This window comes from Salminus brasiliensis, chromosome 3, assembly GCF_030463535.1.
Source record: "Salminus brasiliensis chromosome 3, fSalBra1.hap2, whole genome shotgun sequence".
NCBI classification, from domain to species: Eukaryota; Metazoa; Chordata; class Actinopteri; order Characiformes; family Bryconidae; genus Salminus; species Salminus brasiliensis.
Window position 1 is genome coordinate 37,017,245 of NC_132880.1, and position 21,582 is coordinate 37,038,826.

Sequence of the window (21,582 nt, forward strand, 5' to 3'; positions counted from 1 at the left end):
GTACTGGAATGACACGCCACAGTTCACTGAACTGTGTGGTCGGGCACCACAGTTGGCTAATACTTTGGGTAACTTCCTCTGAAATTCCTTTGTTGTAGGCATAGCCTAGATTCTCAAAAATTGGCAGACCATATATATATATATATATATATATATATATATATATATATATACATATATATATATATATATATATATATATATATACAAGGTTTAAGATACCTGTGAGAATGACAGAATGAAAAAGCTCCTTATCTGGGCAATAAGTAAAACACTGATATTATAATAAATACAATTCATCAATAGCATTCATTTAAAAGTAGTGAATTTATGTCAGTGTGTTCAATAAAACATCAACAAATCTCTCCTCATAAGAATCTAATAGTATTTACAGATATAATCCAACACCTGGTTTGGTAAATCAGTGTTTAATTGAGGGGGGGGGGTGTTGATAGAATTGAGCAAACCCACACTCTGGCTAAGGGTGTCCAGGAAAAATCTGGAACCAAGCTTGGTTCTTTAATGCAGCTCATCCTCCTTTGAAAATGTCTGTAGATATTTCAATTCCATCCATATCCAAACCAAGAAAGTTACAGTCAGGTTTTATACTTCAGTTTCTATCAAAGGTGTTAAAGTGGGTGCGTTCCAGGCCACAGCTCTGCAAAGCTCAGCATTTTACCTCATCTAACACTTCATCAAGTTCAACCTGATGCAACTGAGCTGAATTAAGATTGAATCAAGTGTGCTAAATGAGAAGGAATAGTAAACTTTGCAGAGCTGTGGCCCAGAAGGAGCCTAGTTTATTAAACAGTCTGATGAGGTCTTATAGTCTAATTACAGTACAATGTGAGAGATATCTGAAAAGAGTTTTTGTTTTGTTTGAGCCATGATTTGAAATGTTTTCCCTCAAAAATAACTGTGCAAAGCTTTTTAGAGGTCTAAAGAACCTTGATGTGCTTTATCAATTTAAAGTTTCTTCACATTCAGATGTCTCTATTACAAACATGGTTCTTTATAGAACCAAAAGTGGCTCTTCTATGGCATTCCTTCATAACATTTTTCCAAAGGAAGCAAAGTTGCATCTTGAGAAAAACTGCAGTAGATGGTGGAGAGAGGGTGGCAAATTGAATTAGGATGCACTTTTCTGCTAGAATTGAAAGCGTTAGAAACAAACAAAAAAATTCAGTCATCAGTATCAAAACAATTATTCGCCCCATTCCCAAAATATACAGGGCAAAGACTTCTGAAATTGCATCTGAAGCAAAAGGACCTTTATTTTTAATAGTGTAGTTTCCTACAGCTAAATATTATTGCTTGGAATCATATATAGATTATATAACCTATAGAATGTGTACTTACTATTAAAGATAATTACATAATGACATTACATAGTTATACATAATTACACAGTTATTTACATTAAACAGTGGTAGGATTGAGTCTGCACATGATTTGTTTCAATGTAAAGAAAAAGAAAGATTCAAAAGCGAGTTTTAACTTTCATTGAAAGTCATTTTGCAGCATTTCTACTGATCTATTCATCATGAAATTTTGAAAAGATTAATGTATTTATTTAAATATAAGTATTGTAAAAAACTTCAAAATTTGAAAAATGAACATCCAAAGTTTTTGAGTGACAGCAACAACATGCATTACAATTTCAAGTCAAGTTTCCCAGTTTGGCTGGAGTTCTCTTGCTTTGGACAATTAATTTTTTTTTCCCGGTTTCAACACACCAGACTGAACTCAAGTCCTCATCAATAAGCCCTAAATAAAGTTAATTGAGTATGTTAAATCTTAAAAAACCACAAAGTATAACATATTCCTTGCTTGATTGACTGTAAAAATAACCTTGAGTGTTTGAATCTACGTCCTTTCCTGGCCTCCATTTGTTTTTGTTATTCTGTCATCACAAAGGAACACTACCAATTAGGTGTGTAACAGTATGTGCATTTGCATTTAATTAGCACTGGCAGATGAGAAAAGGGGGGCACAATTCTTCAATGTATTTCACTACACTACTTGTACTATCAGTCACTCTTGCTAGCATTGGTGACATCTGTCTGGTTGTCATAGGCAACAACACGGTATATCACAACAACAGCGGTGGGCATGTCAGTCAGGCATATCTTTAACACCTTGGGGATGAGTTCCAGCAGTAGAACAAAGCACTTTCCAAGAGGAGCAACAGTTATTCTCACTATGTCTCCATGGGGCCTTTCATATCTGCCCACATCCCACTAACACCTCTTAAAAACTGCAATGAATGGGCAGAGGAGAAGAATAGTAAGAACCTGGAGGATCGGTGCTGCATAATGCACAGTATTCTAAATTGTCATCATGACACTGGCCTTTATAACACTGATATTGCAAAAGGCCGAAACTTGCAAATAAGCTCTCTAACCAATTACAATGTTGTTTACGGGGTGCTGTGAGCATCTTGACCAGTCACAGTTCTAGAGTTCCTGGGAGTGAAAGCATCCATACAGACTACAGAATACTGTATTTTATGCATTATTGAATAAAATACATAAAGCACACTGTATATTGTTGATGTCATGGATGAACACATTTTTTTGCAGTTTTGAACTGTCATTTACATTATGTGGAAATTCTGAATGGACCAAAAGAAATAAGTCAAATGTCTAAAAAGACCAAAATAAATGTGTCAATATGACAAAAGGATCAATAGAAATGAGTAAAAATTCTGAATGCACCAATAGAAATGATTCAAAATTCTGAATGGACCAATATATATATCTGTCAAAATTATAAATGTATCAATAGAAATGAGTGAAAATATCCTATGAACCTATAGAAATGTGTCGAAATCATGAATAGACCAGTCAAAATGCTCCAAAATGACTTTTTTAATTCCATTTACAATAAATAAGCTTTTTTTCCTTCTATAAAATTGTGGAGATACAAGGTTTTTTGTGTGACATCAATGATATTGTAACATACTGCAACTGAGATATCTAGCAATCTAATTACACTACTAGTATCTCGTCAATATTGCACAGTCTCATCTTACAGTATGAGAGAGAGAAGGAGTCAGGAAAAAATGATGGACCGCTGCGCCCAGGGTCATTAATATGCCATATCACACGAAGACGTACAGCCATAAATTCTCCTAGCAACAGCGAGGTGAAAGAGGCTGGAGGTAGGAGGAAAACATGAAGTGAGAAGCCATAAGGAGAGGAGAGGTCAGTTTCTGAGCTTGGTCGTCCAATAGGATTCCTCCTCCGTTGAGTAACGGAAGGATGTGTGTAATAGGGGTTGTAGAACCTGTCTTGTTCTCCCAGCAAAGCTGCAGTACTGATGTGTGCAATAACACCGGCGAGTGAGCGTTCATGACCCAGCGCTTGACTGGCACACAGCCAGGCAGAGATGAAAAAGGAGATTCTGATAGTTGAAGCAGCGAGCAAACTCACAGTGGAGAGCAAGGATTTACAGCCATGGCGTGTGTACACATACACACCCAAACACAGACTGTATGTATGGACAGAAGAGGTAGAAAGCCAGCTGATCTTCATCCAAACACCACTGCTGTGAGATAGCATCCTCAAAGTCAACATTTTGCTTAGCATTTAAAAGGTGATAATAGACGTAAACAATCAATAGCCAAATTACTATGGAGATTAAGGAAGTGCTTGTGAAAGCATGTGTTCATGTATTTTCTCCTGATGTCTTGTTTTTAGGTTGAATGCACTTGAAGTAAGTAAATATACTCACGCAAATAAAGGTGCTTTAAATGGTTCTTTGGGCCATGCAATAGAAGAACCACATGGTTTTGTAAAGAACCATGGGCCTCATTCACCAATTTTGTCCTGAGACTTTTCAGCAGAAAATCTACATCAGATCCGTGGTGTGTTTTTTAAACCATAGAAGAGCTATGCTCTTATAACAACATGATCTCACATAAAAACGTCCATAGGTCCACCGTTGATTGTTCCACTCCAAAAGTATGACCAGATGTTTCCACCCATCCACGTTCTGCCTTGTGCTTGAAGAATACCCAAAAAAACAGTGCTTCAAAGCCTTAAAGGCTGTTCCAGAACAAAGAACACTTTGTACACAGCCCAGAAATGCAGCCTACGTTTGGAATGATTTGGAGGATGCTAATATATTGTTCCCTGCCCTTGGTTAGTGAATAAAGCCCCTAGTTGGAAAGAATCTTCTAATCAAGTGAAGGTTCTTCAGACCTTTAAAAGGTTCTTCACTCTCACATCTCTATTACAAAAGTGGTTCTTAAGGAAAGCTAAATTGTTGTTTTTCCATGGTATCTCTGCAAGAACCTTTGGAAGCACCATTATTTTAACAGTGTAGATGTGCTCACACAGAGCGCAGCTCATGCAATGCTTGCCGTGACTTGACTGATCTGTTCAGCTCCACATGGGTTAGCTTGAGTTATGACACTTTCACGGTGCAGTCTGAATCCTGTATATTGATTTTTGTCAAGCGCTACACAAGCGCCACATATTAAATGATTTGTTTGGTTGACGCTGAGCTCATTGGTTTTAGCTCAGGGTCCATATTCCCAACGCATTTTAGTGTTAAGATCTATTCAACCGGTAGAGAAATGTTTTAGTTTGATGCTCGCTTTACCACTTGGAAAAAACATGTATGAGCTTAAATATACTGATTTTTTATTTAGTTTTTTATTTACTTTTTTTTTTTTTTTTTTACTTTTTACTAATTACTAATCACATTTTAAAAATGTATTATTACTGTTACTGTTAACTGAACTTACACTGATCAGCCATAATATTATCAAGTAAAAAAAACTTTGATTATCTACAAGGGGTCTGTCAAGGGGTGCGATATAATAGGCAGCGAGTGAACAGTCAGTTCTTGAAGGTGATGTGTTTCAAGCAGGATAAAAGGGCAAGCATAGGAATCTGAGCCAAAATGTGATGGCTAGATGTACTGGGTCAGAGCATCAGGCAAGCTTTGAGGGTTTATTCTAGTATGCAGTGCCCAGTACCAACCCAAATTGCTCCAAAAAGGACAACCAGGTAACAGCTAACATCCTGGTCCCAGATACCACAAAACTTCAGAGGTCTTGTGGAGTTCATGCCTCAAATGATCAGATCTGTTGTGGCAGCATCTACTCAAGGGGGGCCTACTCAATATTAGACATGTGGTATTAATGATATGGCTGACTCATGTATGAAAGGCATTAAATAAAACACCTATTGTGATTATCATAGTATTATTATTATTATTATTATTATTATTATTATTAGAATAGACATAGAGGCATCAAAACTGGACCATGGAGGACTAGTCTCATTTTCTTTTACATGGACAGCTAGGTATGTGTGCCATTTGCAGCAGCTCCACCTTGCAACTTATGGGACTTTAAGAATCTGCTGCTTACGTTTTGGTGCCAGATACCACAGAACACCTTCATAATGTTTAATGTTTAACATTGGTTAAAATTTCAGCACCTCAAACTCAAAACAGCTTCCTGTGTTCTCCCTGTGGACCTTGTGAAGTGGACAGTGAGTGGAGGCCCAAGCTGTTGTCTCAGTGAGAATACACACAGGCAGCAGACTGAAGAAGGAAGTGTTGAAGGCTTTGGATTACGTTAGTTTTCTAAGTCTGAATGCGTGTGATCAACAGTGGCTCGTTTGGAACACACTGCGTAGAAGGGCTTGTGCTTGAGTCAGAATGACTCAGCAAACCAAAGAGGACATCAAAAAAGTGCACACGAGAGCAAAAGTGCAGGTTTATTTCCATCTGTGTGTGACAGGCTGTGAGAAACTCAGCAAGGAAGCTGCTAGCTAATGAAGGGGCTTGGAAGTGTGGATGTTGCTTGAATGGTAGTGCTTTGTAAAAAGAGAGATGTAGCCTAACTTCTTCACTCCTTCCTGCTCTCATTAGCTCCTTCTCAACTGCTCTTAATTCCTGTCAGGCCTAATTAAAAGTGAGAAGAACAAACTCTTCCTACCACATTGGCCTGCGAACAGTTTCCTCCAATCACAGCCTGACACCCCGCTGCCTGCCATCTCCTCTGCTCTGTCACACGATCAGCCAGGCGTATGTACAAGCACATGTAGGTCCAGGTTTAGATTTCATATCATTTCAGGCCATGGGGTCATATGCACATGCTGTCTGTCCCAAATTAATTATATGCGTGCAACTATCTACAGCTGTGGTCGGACATTTACATACACACATAATGGACATGAATGCCATGGATATTTTGGGCTTTCAATGGAGAATTTAATGCTAGGTTTAAACTTTTGGGGGTTTTCTGTAAAAAAAAGAAAGAAATAAAATACATGCTCTGACTTAGATGATTAATCCAGTGGTGCTGAAAGATCCAAAATGTATCTTAAAGTGCTTCAGCCAAGGCCTCTTAGCTTCCTGCTAGTGATCATGATTGACTACTGCATGATTGACTACCGCTGCCCACATTAAAAATAGTTTGTTTAATAGAGCTCATTAGACTGACCAACACACAATGGGAAATTCCAAGAAGCTCAGTGCAGATCTGAGAAATATAATTTTTGCCTTAAGTGAGTCACTAATGTTGTCCAATAAGGAATTCAAAATTATTCAAACTTGGTAAAAATATAGACATAGCATGAGCTGTTTTATTCACAATGACAAGAGGTATTTTTGGAGGAGTAAAGGTGAGGCATTCAACCCCAAGAATACCATAGCTGTTAAACATGGTGCTGGTAGTTTCATGCTCTGGGACTGCTTTGCTGCCAGTGGAACTGGAACATTAGGAAAACAATAATTCAAAATATATATAATGGGTGTTTTACTGTTATGCATGTAATAGCAAGAGCAGGTCAGTCAACATACACTCTAGTGTTCCATTGGCATAGAACTGACAACACATTTGTCAGAATGTCCAGTAACAGAATTCTAGCACACTGCCTATGTGAAGGCATCCTCTATTTCAGACAAACATGAAGCAATTAAGTTGCCCACAGTCTAATGCCATGCTAATCTCCAGAGGCTCTATTAATCTCAGTCTCTCTGCTTGTCTCCTCCTCCTCTTTCCTGCTACTTCTCATGACTTTACTCAAAAATGCTAAGAGAGGCGCTCAGTGCCAGCTGCATCCATATTTCATGAAGCTGTCTCTGAATGTTGGCTCTCAAATTATATACCCCATCACAAATGGCATAGCCGTGTTTCTCAATGATCACTGAGTCGCCACGGACTGTGTCTGTCACAGAGTACAAATACAAAGAGCTTAATTCCTCAACGCTCAGCCAGTAACACTCAGGTGCATGGGAATTAGCAAGCGAATGGCTCAGTGTGCAGATCATCCTCTGGACCACTCTGGATGTTTATTTGCATTTGTGTACAGAACAGATTTTGGCAGCTTTTTACATTACAGTGAATTAATCGCTTCCCTCAAAACTGTTAGCTGCCTTCAGTAAAATCAAGGAAAAAAATCTAAAGTAAAGTGTACATGCAGGGGCATACTAGTTTTAATGAAATACAGTGACAACAAACCCATCAGAGGGTTAAGGGTCCTGCTCAAGGGCCCAATAGTGGCAGGTATTGAACCCACAACCCTAATATCGTAACTAATATCGTAATATAGTAGCCAATTTCCAAACCTTAAAGCTTTTAATTAACATGATATATGACACAAGACTATTTCTTAAAGAATAACATCCTAATATAAATCATTCTTTCTTCATTGCCATTTATATGTTTGCATTGTGAAAAACATGATATTTGCACCTGAAATATCACCAAATAAACACTTTTTTGATTTACTGATGTTTTATTTATTAAACCTTTTCAGAATTATATTTGTGTTTCTGTTTACATAAATTTAATGTGTGCTCCCCTCAGTTTGACTTACCACCCTGTCACAGTAACTTGTTTTGTCCATTAATAATGCACTGCTGCTTCAAATGGCATCACAAAGAGGAAGTGACATCATTTGAGCCTTTGGACAATTTGAGCCAGGGACAAAAGTTTTGATGTTCTTTTATTTTGTTTATTGGTTACTCTTTTATCCTGTCATGCAAAATGCATATGGAAAACTGGCAAAGAAAATTATATTTCAAATTGACTGGTATGTGTGTAAGTCAGATACTACACAACTTTAGCCATTATAGGATAAAATTCACCACCCAGTCACACAACAATAATAATAAAATTAATGAACATGTCTTTCAAAAAAGATGGAAAATTGCTAATGATCAAAACTTCAAAAATCACCTGTAGATATTGTAGAATGACTTATTATTAATGCCACAATACAGTATATATGCAGAATATATAACAGGCCTAATGCAGTTTTAATTTGAGTGCATGGGTTTCTCAACTATTATAACTGATATATTAATAGAATTATATAAATATCTTATGATCATGGTATATATGATCATTTGAACATTTGTCTGGCCGTTAACCAGCTGGTTAAAGCCATTCTTCATTTGCATAAAGTTCAGAAATTCTCAAGTCTTTACAGCTCGCTTTGCCTGCTTTACTGTAACAGCTGCTTCCACATGCCTCTGTGCAAGACTGCCACCTGTCTCCATAGCATTCAATGAAAGGTAAAACACTTCGCTCTACTGTAATGTAAATGCAATGTGAGGATCCACAAAGAACATTTGATTTCATGTGAGGATGGAGTAGCAGCTTGAGGAGAGCACAGCAAGGTTTTTGGGTTGAAGTGTGTAGAACTCATGTGATGTAAATCACTCTGCAGTCAGAAAAGCAGCAGGACGGCTAGAGGCTGCAGAGAAAGCAGCTTGAAGGGTCCTAAGGGAGGCTGTTGAAGCCTTAAAGATCTGCATGCACAGCCAGAGAAAACAGAGCAACCACACAAGACGACCTGAGGAAAGATGGCAATAATAAGAGAGAGATTATGGATTATGTCAGGGAAACAAAGACGGAAGGCCAAAACAAACAGCAGAGTAAAATAAATGTGAAAAAGATGACTGAAAGCTGATATTGATGAAAGGTGAAGGAGAAACAAAATGAGATGAGATGGGAATGGCAGACTAAAGGGAGAGAGATTCATTGCTCAATGAAATATTTCTTCATTTCTGTAGAATACGTTGTTTAAGATGTGAACAAAGTCATTAAGAGTGGTTTGATGCAAATTGGTCCGTTCAAGCCACAACTGTCAAAGTTATTCACAATGCTGGTTATAGGAACAAGATGCCTGAAGAGTTGGATACTTCTCAAACTAAATCACAAAACAGTATTACCAAAACTGTACCAAACTGTTACAAATATGTTGCTTGATGATATTTACAAAAGACGACATGTATTTTTAGAGGGGCAAAGGTAAGCATTTCACCATCCAGTCACACAACAATGTTTTACTTGAAAGATATATTGAGGGATTAACATATCTTTCAAAAAGGTGTTTGCTCTTGATGAAAAATTGGAAAAATCATCTGTAGATATTGTAGAATGACTCATATACAGTATTAATGCCACAATACAGTATATAAGAGGAATTTATGACAGGCCTAATTCAGTTTTAATCTGCTGCCGAATGTCCATTTCAACTTTTGTAATTACATACTGCATTGAATATGTTGTTGTGCTCATATGACACATGCAGTTATTTTTTATTTATGTTGATTTGGCAATATAGTACAGGGAGTATTGGGAAATATATGATTCTATTGTTTTATTGCACCATGAAAAACGCTTATCCCACAGACCTTGGAATTATGGTGGCACTGTGACAGACGCAAAGTGAGAGGAAACAGCAGAAGGCTTAATGTTTAATTAGTCAAGTAATTGAATGAGATTTAGCAAATGAATCACTTATTGAAATAATCATGAGATGCAGAGGTACTGTGTTTATTTACAGCACCCCAAACAGCCTCAATGTCCTCCTTAACTGGTGATCGTGTGTCCTTTCCAGCCAGCTAGGGGTCAAGATGCATTCTGCTGCCCTGCAGGAATTGGGGTCACGATCTTCCAATGGAGAGTCAGAGGTTTTCTATGCATATGCAACAGTAAGTACTACCTTAACCTCTGGAAACCTTGGCAAGACAAATGGGACATTAAAAATGTATGAGAGCTGTAAATATGTTCAGCAAGTGAAGTGCATTGATAAGAAATGACTGTGTGGCACTCAGCCATCTGTGTTTTGACTAGTAATGTAACATATGCAAGTCATTGTGTAACTTTTTAAGGCTTTAATGTGTGCCTTTTACAGATCAACAATGCCCTAGAATGGAAAACTATTTATCTGAGCATATTTGAATAAGGAGAGTTCATGGTAGTAGAAGTAGTAGTACATGGAAGTGACTTACTGTGAACCTCCAACACTGTTGTTTCTTCATTAAAAAGACAATCTTGCAAAACCAAAACAGAGCTGGAAAACAGGCAAAATCCCAAACTCCAAAACTGTTAAAGGTAAAGGTGCACGTATTTGTCACTGTATAGCCAAATGTGTCCTCCGCATTTAACCCATCTGGTAGTGAACACACACACACACACACCTGTGTGTTAGGGGCAGTGAGTACACACACACACCCAGAGCGGTGGGCAGCCAACTCCAGTGCCCGGGGAGCAGAGGTTATGTAACAGTCTTGACTAATTATATTTACAGCCCCCCAAATTTACACACATCCGGCCCACTAGAGAAAGCCTATCCACAACTAAAGCTGTGACTCCCGTAAAACACAATGCTCACAATGGAGAATATGGTGTTTTTTATACTTGTAGTCCATTTCCTGAGACGGCCTTTACCCAGGATATGCTTCAGTAACACTGGAGAGCAGCACATTACCACAAGACTCTGCTAGTCTTTGGAAAATGGGTTGCTACATGAACCAGGCCTTGTGACCGTGGCTTTCCCTTTGCCAGTGTCCTCAGACGGGGAGCTCAAAAGCAGCGTGCTAGGGTCTCCGTGCTAGGAGGATAGCAACTCTATCTGGTAAAACTTTGGTAGTTCTTGCTAAAGTGCTAAAACAAAGCTACACTAGCCATGCTATGCCACATGGCTTCTGTGTGGGCTGTCACATTGCCATAAAGCAGCCAATCAGAGCGGAGCTCGTCAAATTATTCTTTCACCCACCATACAAGAAGAACCAGTGTGTTTTATTCTGAAGCAAAATAACAGGGTTGTAAAAGAGTGGGCAAAACCACATTTAGGCATTTTTACTCCAAACAAAGTCTGATTTTTGCAGCTTCTGATTATGCATCAAATAAAACACTGAATACATTCAATGTAACTTTTGACTATGACTATGTACAATACATGCTCACTCTCTATTTTCCCTAAGACCTGCACTCAGGGGGCATTTAGTGAGGCCCACTTACCTAATTAGAGATATCACAGTAGATATGCAGTACCCCTGTGTCCTATTTGTTGGCATGTACTATTTGTTATCCATCCACCACCCTATTCGTCATAGGTCAGATTATGATTTAAGTGGTAGGCCACCCTCAACATATCAGCGACACTGACACAATAGTAGCTTGTTACTGTGAGTGTGGGGGTCTAGTGTGACCGCAGTGTTGTTTTTACACACGTCTGAGTCACTGCTTAGTTGAGAATGGTCTGCTGCACAAAATTTCCAGCCAAGAGTGCCTGTCTGGTCATTGATGAAGAACTAGGGGATGACTAACACAAAATGTGCATGACAACAGATTGGCCTACAGTCTCTAAACGTACTCCAGCTAGGTAGTGTTCTAGGGGAAATGGCCAGTGAATACACTAAGGATTCTGCTTCACTGGCTGTGACAAAACTGGAGAAAAAAGGACACTGAAAATGCTCATGTGAAAAAGCTCCTGTGGATCTTAGAAGCAACATGTCCGACTGTAAGTAGGCTTCACATAAAAAATGATATGAACTGTAGTGAAAAAGAAAGGAATCATTTATTTTGTGTATTGACTTTCTCTCAGGACGACAATGATGCATTAGTTTACAGTTCTGATATCCTGCACCACTGCACCATTTTGTTTGCACCAGGACTGCCTTCGCTGTACAGAATATCAAAATGAGATGCAGATAGCTGTGCATGGGCTGAATTGAAATGTAGCTGATTTTCCTCCTTTCCTAAACCTCTCACTCTCTCGCTCACTCTCTCTCTCTCACCCATAAACACACTCTGAGTGGCAATATTCTTTATTGAGGTTTGAACTCAAGTGTCCCCTAGGCTTTAATAAAGCTGTATGAAGTCTACCTGCACTGAATGTGTTGGGGAGAGAGGGAGAGAGAGAGAGAAAGAAAGAGAAAGAGAGAGACAGAAAGGCCTGTGTCTGTGTAGATTAATGAATAAGGATACATTTGGATGGCAACTGGATAGACAGTTTTAGGCTATTTACATTTTGCATCATTTTTTTTGTGATCAAACTGGACCACAATGAAGAGCCAGGTGTAAACACACCCAGGATGCATGCAAACCACATCTTGACCATATGTAACAAAATGTCACTGAAATGATTTCTCTGTGAATTTACATTCACACAATAGCAGTTCTAGCTTGTATGGCACCCTGGGCAAAGCCCCTCTCATCCCAAATAACAAGCTAACAAACAGACATGACAATAAACACATCTGTGATAACATGGGAATATGGTACACACATTAGACACGACAAGGACTGAGTGAAAACAAAAGGCTACAGAATCAGAACAATGAACACCTGGCAATGATAACAATGGGGGCAGGGCTAGATCCAATAAGGAGAATGGAATACTGCAGACACAATTGCAGACACAAGGGTAAGGCGGGGCTATTGCTGACACCTTTCCCCATTTCCTACATCTCAGTAATAGACCTAATTAGGATGTTCACTCTGACAAGGTTAATTGAACCACACGGTAGCGAGATAATACTCTTGACGCGACATCCAAATATCACAATTTTATATGTGGGCACCCCGTGGCGGCCCCAGGGCCAGAGCCGCTGTAAGATGCCACCCTGAGTGGCTGCCCATATTGCCCCCTACCTAAAACCACCACTGCATTTATGCCATTTGATTGACGTTCTTGTTCAGAGTGACTTACATTTGAATCATGCTACACAGGTAGGTGAATTTAGTCTTTCCCAAGGAAGGGAAGAAACTGTGGTAACATGCAACCTTAAAACTTATCTCACCCCTCCACACTGGGAACATACTGTAATGGAAGGTCTCCAAGAGGCACAGCTGTATATTAACTCTTTCATCAGTGGATTGCAGGTTCGATCCCCAGTGATACCACAGCAATCTATTGCCAGACATCCCCAAGTCCCAGAGGGTACAATTGACCTTGTTCACTTGACCTTGCACGCTCAGCACAATGCTAGCTTGCACAGGTGTCTGTTAGCTTACATAATGGAACTGGCCATCAGCGCTCTCCTCCAAATGTGTTTAGCTGCCCAATGATATTGCATTAGTGTCAGTTCTGAAAGAAGTGGTTCTGATCTAAAAGTGTCATGGGATGGTGAGGGTTGCAGCTACTGTGTGGGAACTAGAAATGACTCAATTGGATAGAAATATGAGAAACAAAAATGGAATAGTGAATTGACAATTGACAATTGGCCTTCATGCTCCCAGAGCTCGTCCTAGCTACTGTATGGGTACTGGAAATGACTAAATTAGGTGGAGCATTAGGGGGGGGGGGGTGAAACAGGGAATGTATGGAGTACATTCATATATAATCCTAACACAAAACACACGTTAATGCAAGGTGTAAACGAGCTGTCTGAAGAAAAAACATGCAATGTACTGAAGATAACCAAGAGCACAATGATTAGCCTGATGAGCATGAGCTTTTACGATAAACCAGGTCAGTTCCTCATCTTCAGCACATGTGAGGGAACAGGCTAGCTGAAAGAGGACTGTTCGGCTCATCTGTGGGCTTCGTTTAAAGCGCAGAGCTGTAGAGTGAGCTGTCAGAGTTAAGACCAGTCTGCTGAGGCTAAGGCACACACACTCAACACACACACCCAGGGATAATTGGAGGTCAGACTGAAGCCATTTTCCAAAGAGCTGACCTCTCATCACAACCCCACTCATGCTCATTAGCCACTGATAGCCGAGCCTATGTCACATGACCTAATGAGGTATGGGGTAGGTGTGTGTGTGAGACACATGGATGTGTGTCAGAAAGAAAGTGATAGAGAGACAGAGAAAGAGAGAAGGAGAGAGATATACACAGTAGCATAACCAGAACAGGCCTACATCTGCTTTCAGCATATGCTTCAGATTTGTTAAGCCTGAGATCTATACGATTTGACAGATTAGAGACACTAGCCACAGAGAACACACACACACACACACTCACAATCACACATGCAATGGGATAGCTGGGTGGCACAAGCTACCACTGCAATGTGGTTGGATAGCTTAGGTGCCACCTCAAACTTTTTAACCTAACTGGCTGATAAGAACACTTCCAGACACTCATATGATAGTTTTCAGCACAATGCACTTGCACAGTCAAACAGCAGCAGAATGAAGCGATATGCAATATGTTTTTAACGTTTTGTCCATGTCCACCCTGACCTAGGTTATTATTAGGTCTTATTCAAGGACATTCATTTCCAGGAATCCAATATAAATGTAGTTGAGAGTGAGAGGGGTTATTTTCTGTTTTGTATAGTAACATTGTTTGGATTGCTATAGCCCTACTTACCCTTTTATGAAGTATGCTTCCTCTGGTAGGATTTGCTGTGGCTGGTCCTGGGTTCACCAAATCCGTCCACTGATTAGTCTTTCCACAACATCCAGCAAGTTCCTAAAACACAAGCAAAAGACAATGACACTGAGATCTGGACAAAAGTATTGGGAAATTTGCTTATTCACTGTTTCGTCTAAAATCAAGGATATTAAAAAGAGTTTATCCTGTTTTTGTTGGAGTAACTGTCTCTACTGTCCAATGAATGCTGGGGGGGGGGGGGGTTTATACCCCTTTAGCTCATGCCTGGCATTAGGCATGGTGCCAAGAGGTCTATGTTTTTCTGCTCCTTTCTGAGTCCCCTATTCTATTTGCAGTAGTTCTCTGCAGGGACTAGATAAGCTGTGTGTGAGTGTGTGCATTTGCACATCTGTGTCAGCAATGGTGCAACTTAAAGTAGCTGAATGCATTTCTTAGAAGGGGTGTCTACAAACATTCGTAAACACAGTGCACGTGTACGTATGCTTTTAGAGCGGAAATGTTCTGTGCGGGTTAAACGAAATGCCAGCTGAGATGTCTTATCAACAAAGGGATAAACGATGAAATTGTATTAGAGTCCATAAACCTGTGAATAAAAGCATGCTTCTATCAGCAAGAAGCTCAGTAAATCAGATCAAGCGAGCAGTTTGGCTAATTCAGTTTTGTGCATGTAGCTTATAAATTCAACACTGTTCAGTTGTTTGGTCAAATAAGAGAAGAGTGACTACATGGACTGCTCTTTCCTATAAAATCAACAAAGTGAATTTTCTAATTGTGGGATTATTCTGGAGGAAAATAAGCCTGATTTTTTCCCTTTGGGGTGGGGTGGGGGTTATGCAATCTGTGTTAGGGTGTGGTTCCAGCAAGCATGTATGTTAGAAGCTGTTTCTTACAGAACCTGCAGAGCAGTCTGACCTCGTCTTATCTGTATTCTTATCTGTTAATTCTGAATAATGTATTCCTATTTGGTTAATCCCTGTCCTCCACCGAGAACTCCTTCCACACTTCCCATTAAAGAGCCGACACTCCGCATGAGACAAATCAGAAGATGGAGATGGCCTCTTGCTGTTCGGGGCAAACATCACTCACATCAAGCCTCTTATCCCACGTCAGAAGTGGGTCACCGCCTGTTCCCTGTGCTTCTAATGAGACGGCATGTAATTATTAATTGTCTTTTCAGAGCGAGACGTGAGCTTTCCAGAGGAGCCACAGAGCTACCCGCCAGCCATGGTTACTGCCCCCCGATCAGAGCCATCATTTCGTTCCCTTTTCTTTCTCTTTCTCTCACTCACCCTCTGCTTCTCTCTTAATAATTCTCCTCTCCTTTCATTGTCGGACAGACTCTGTAATCTCAGGGAGTGGCTCGGGCGTTTCATCCTGTCTCTCTCCTGTCTCGCCTCCGGGCCATTTTTGGAGCGATTCGAGGAGAACGCTTCCTTGCGAAAGTGGGAGTGAGAGAGAGATTTGTAATTTGAGCTGACTACAGAAGCAGCGTTGCAGTGTTCCTTCACTAAAGTCATGCAAATTTAATGACCTGTTTAAATAACCTGCTCACTTTTAGCCCAACCTGATCGCAAGAACTTCTCAAGTGCTTTGTTTTGGACAATGAAATTCATACATCTGACTGTAACACTTCCTTGTAACACTGCTTTAATAATAATAATAATAATAATAATAATAATAATAATGTAATGCCTGATATGATACTACTGTATTTATAACATTATCATAATTATATTACAGTATCTGTTAAGGATGCACAGATCAGACATGTTCTGTTCTGATACATACAACTTTTTGCCGATAGTCAATACAATCCATTAACAATCCATTATTATTGTTGAATTAATTAACCATACACCCCACTCAGGAGCCTAATTATTCAATACCTGATCCAGCGCATTTTGATAGTATTTGATCATTATTTGATCCTAGTGTCAGATTTAGATCATTCCTAGTATTTTCCATGTATAGTTTGTAAAATCCCCAAATCCTAGTAAACATAAATTATTGTGCAATGGAGTGTTTGGGCATTTTCAGGTAATCTCAGTTCAGATTTTCTCAGTGTGTAATGTCATGAATAAGTGGCAGTTAACAGGAACCATGGAGGTCAAGTTGAGGCCAAAAAACCTTGAACTTTGAAGACCAAGAAACCTTCTGAAAGAACTGCTTGAAGGATTGCAGGAAAGGCTTTCAGGAAGATTTAACAGACTCTGGAGGGGTGATGCACTGTTCTACTGTTTAGCACTGCTTGCACAACTTTGGTTTTCATGGTTTTCTGAGTTATCAAAAGAAAACATTTTCTGGGTCTTCACCACAAAATTCAGCATCAGACATTTTCAACAGAAGCTAAAACAGAACATTTTGCCTGCAGTGAGCAAAGGTACGCATTCAGCAACCAAAAGCCTGCCCAGTACAAGCAAAACACCAGTAATCGGATTTTAGTCTAACTGGAGACACTCGAGTGTAAATGACAATAAAGTGTAAATGTATGTGGCTAAAACCTTACCAGGTGTATATGTATGTATGTGTGTGTGTGTGTGTGTGTGTGTGTGTGTGTGTGTGAGAGAGAGAGAGAGAGAGAGAGAGAGAGAGAGAGAGAAAGGCTCAAAGGGACAGGTTTGTACAGAGCTGGCGGATGGGTGAGGATGTTCACACTCTTCTGACATTCACACATACGCCAGTACAAGCATGTTGCTGGGGTGAGGGTGGGGGGTGCGTTATGGACAGATCGAGGATGAATGTGAGTGTGAGAGACAAGAGTGAGAGGAACAGATATGGGTCTGAGATCTCAGAGCGGTCACTTTTTAATGGACCACAGATGCTACCTTTTCTCAAATGACTCCCTCTCTCTCTCACACACACTGACAAATGCCACCCCTCCCCCACAAGCACTCACTCAAATGCACAGATCATTCATTTGCCACCCAGTAAATTAGAGGAAATAGGCTTATTTGGGTCACCAAAGTGCTCTTCATTCTGAATGCACTTGACCTTCAACAGAAATCAGCGTTAAAATCCCACTATCAATTTCTGCTTAGAAAACACACGCACACATACATTGTTCACACAAGAACTGTACACACACTCAGCAACCAGGGCAAACAATAGGTGTGAACTCATCATGGCAGTGCAGACCCTATTGGTTGACGATAAAAGGCTTTTTCCTTTCTAACAGTTGTGTTGACAGATGAGGCCCAGACAGAATGGGGACAAGAGTTATAAGAGCTGGCACAAGCAGACACAGCTGTATGCCTGTTGACGCCCGCTGCGCTGGCCACACATGCAGAAAACGGCACACACATCCACAACCTCGCCCTCGCTAGCCCACCTGCAGCCAAGCGAGCCAATGAGTCTTCATCAAAAGCCCACACAATCAGATTTCAGCACACAGAGAAGGAAGACAAATAAAGAGAATGTAGGTACATGCTATGGGTGGCCGATATGACTGAAAAAATAACATCGCTATACACTGTCATGAGAAAAAATAACGGCAGCCAGTTAAACCTTTTGTCTTTTTTGCATATTTAAACATATGGTCATCAGGACAAGACTAAAACTTGCCAGAGAACACCTAGACAAAGACCAGAGGACATCTGGAACAATGTCCTTTGGACAGATGAATTGTGAGTCTTGTCCTGATGTTTTTCACACCTCCCATAAAAAATTTTTCAAACTTGGTCTCTTTCTGATGGTTGATGCTATAGTTTGATATCAACTGTAGGTCCCGTGATGACTTTTTAGGATCATTGGAGGCGTTTTTACACATTCTGTGGTCTGCTCTTAAGTTTAGCTTTCTAGGGCGGTCTGACCTGGCCATGTTGGCAGTTTTTGCACCTGTGGATAATTTAGCAGACAGTGGAACAGCTGATTTGTAACTGATCTTTTTAAAAATCCCTTCCCAGACTCATATGCATCTACATACCTATTCCTGATGGACTCATAACTTAGTATTATTGATCACACCATGGTACACTCATGTTACCAATCAAGAATAAACCAAACTAAATGTCTGAGGTTTCTCCAAAATACAGGCTCCTCCAAAATGCTCCCTAACCATGTTGTAAGTATTTGCAGCTGTTGTGGTGTACCTGATACTAATTGCAGGCATTTTTATGAGTGATAAAGTCTATTAGCAATTTTTGTAAAATATTTTGGAAGGTTATTCCTTCAGTTTTATGTGTTTAGTCCTATGTAAAAAGAGACACAATGTTTTCATGAATTGTCCTATTTCTTCACAGGACCGTATGTATCACAGTATTCATTTTTCGAAATATTTCTGGCAAGCTAGAATGGACATTTACATTTACATTTACGGCATTTAGCTGACGCTCTTATCCAGAGCGACTTACAAGGTAACTCGTATTACAGAGGTGGGCCAATGTAGTGTTAGGAGTCTTGCCCAGGGACTCTTATTGGTGTAGCACAGCATAGTCACCCAGACTGGGAATCGAACCCTGGTCTCCCACATGGTGTAATAGCTCACTGGCAGCTAGTGGTTTTATCTGTTGTGCCACACCAACCACAAATGCCCCACACCATTTAGAGGTGGCATCACACCACACACAAAATGCATTGACACTAAAAAAACAGGCAATCAAGGAGAGCACTCTTATTGTTGCCTGTGTTACAAACGGAAACTCTTCTAAATCACCTTAAGTTATTACTTTATAATTTACTGCAATATATAATCTCTTTAGCTGTGTCACAATGACTTGTCAGGCCTTTTAGATTGTTTGAAGAATGATGTTTTTGTTTTTTGGTCAACTGAGATGAGATTCTGCTAAAGGCACTTTTGATGTGGTGGGCAGAACTCAAACTGAAGATGAGCTCAGGGTGCAAGAGTATGAACTGCAGTACAACGAGCTGCCTGAGGGATGTGTTTGTACCCTGTCCTCAGTATGGCCTACACACGCCTGTTCTACATGGCAGAACATCACATACAGGCCAGAAGACTATTTTTCCTTCTATCCATTTCCTCTCAGCTACGTTTTCAGAGACTTTAAGACTCTTAAAGATTGTTTGACATATGGGGAATAATCGCGCCCAGAGAAGAACACAGTGACTTGAGATAAGAACCTGTTGTGCTCCTCTTCAAGCTGTTGGAGCAGTCAGATTGGAGCCCTTAATGTTCATCGGAGCTGAACAAATGTTAATTATACAACACTGCTGATGTAGCCATTTTAATACTCTCCATTCACGATATTAAGTATTTAGTCATTGATGTTAAGTGTTATAAGCTTTAAAGACCAGCCATAGGAATATGACTGTTTACATATTTATTTATCTTATCTTGACTTGATGATGATTCTTGAAACTGACATATCGTAAGCTTCAAACACTGTCGTCATTCAAATGCAAATTGTCCAAAATTTTGGATTCAAGCTAATGGTTTTTTGTAATCAACCACATTTAAAATGTGGCTGAGAGAGACCCACACAGAACTGTACTGTGTGCTGTTAGTGGGATTTGCAAGATCTGCTGTGTTGTGATACTCACTGTACTGGGTTAAGTGATGTACTCCTAAGAGAGGTATCCAGTTAGTGGTGCTTTCTACAAATAATAGCATTGTGTCAAATATGGTAAAAAAAACTGAAGAAACCTGGACATTCATTCAAAACTTTTTTTAACAACAAATTTAACACATTTCTTTAACAAAGCACAAGCTGTCAGTCTAGGAACACAACATCCATCACTGCAGCTCTTCCAGATACAGAGAGAGATAAAGTCTCTGTATCCTAGTCTACCTTGTCTTTCACACTAAATCACTCGACTCCTGACTGGGGGAGAAGTGGAACTGGAATCTTGTTTGAGCTTAATGCTAATCACACACCAGTTTCCACAACCAGCAAGTATCAAAGGCTCAGGAAGGTATGGTAATACAGGATCATACCGGGGACCACCACAGTTTCCTTACATTACCTCTAGACCTCAGGAGAACCAAACTCTATCCACACCTCTCTCTCTCTGCCAGTATAGCGCACAAAAGCTGGGCTCAGATTTCAAATGGGCTAAGGCTCTTCAACACAGATGGAGGGAAGAAAATCGATTCAGAAGCCCTGAAGGTAAGTGCATCATTTTGCTATGGAGGTGAAAAAGTAAATACTTCAACAGAACTACTCCACATATACAATATAATAATAATACGATATTGCTATACATTACAAGGGAATTCTATCTATGGTTTACACTTTCTGTACACTGTCATCCCATAAATTGCTTTAAAATAAACTCAATCTGCTGTACATAAACCTTAATATGCAATATATCACTGAACTATTTTGAGTTGGTTATGTTGGTTGGTATATTTTGAGGTGAATATTTGTGGTCATTTTCCAGATCTTTGAGTTGCATCAACTTGTAATGACTGACGTCAGTGGCAAATGGAAAGTGATTGGTCCGTGCAAGCCTAAAAAAGCCGCAAATTGATGTTTCTCAGCAAGTCCAGTAACTGAGTGAGTTGTGCTGCTTTAGTAATATTCTTATACCTTTTCCATTACACCTTTTCCATTGATTGACTATATATTTCCATACTAGGCTTGTCTTTCCTTACCACTTACTGTCAGTGTGTAATTGTTCCTCTAAGGCTACCTTCTCTTAGGTATACAGGTATACATTTATTAACTCTATTAAAAGTTCATTTCTCAGGGATTTTGAAGACTTAAGGTAAAAAAAAACTTCAAGTTGGTCACCAACCCTTCATCTGGAGATCCACTGTCTTGTAGAATTTAGCTTAAACATTCACTTTCTTTACTTGAGCCACCATATTGATCACTTCAGGAGACCTTACTCAGATCCAGGAAAAGTGTTGGTGACCGCTGCTGTAGAAAGCTCCTACTTTTGGATGCCTGAGATTTTATTTTTGTTACCCTTAGCTCAAGTTTGACCTCTTGAACTTCTAAACTACTGAGAAAGCAAAAAAAACCCAAAACCACATTTCCCATTCAATTAGGCAATCTCTTCATTCTCACCCCTGTCT

General features: G+C 39.7%; 1 protein-coding gene across 1 annotated transcript in view; it reads right to left on the reverse strand.

Moving 5' to 3' along the window:
* dlgap3 (discs, large (Drosophila) homolog-associated protein 3) overlaps positions 1-21,582 on the reverse strand; it is a 191,714-nt gene that overhangs the window by 100,931 nt on the left and 69,201 nt on the right. The window contains exon 2 of the mRNA XM_072676046.1: positions 14,583-14,684. The gene's annotated coding sequence lies outside the window, so the exon portion shown is untranslated. The remainder of the gene's footprint in view (positions 1-14,582; positions 14,685-21,582) is intronic.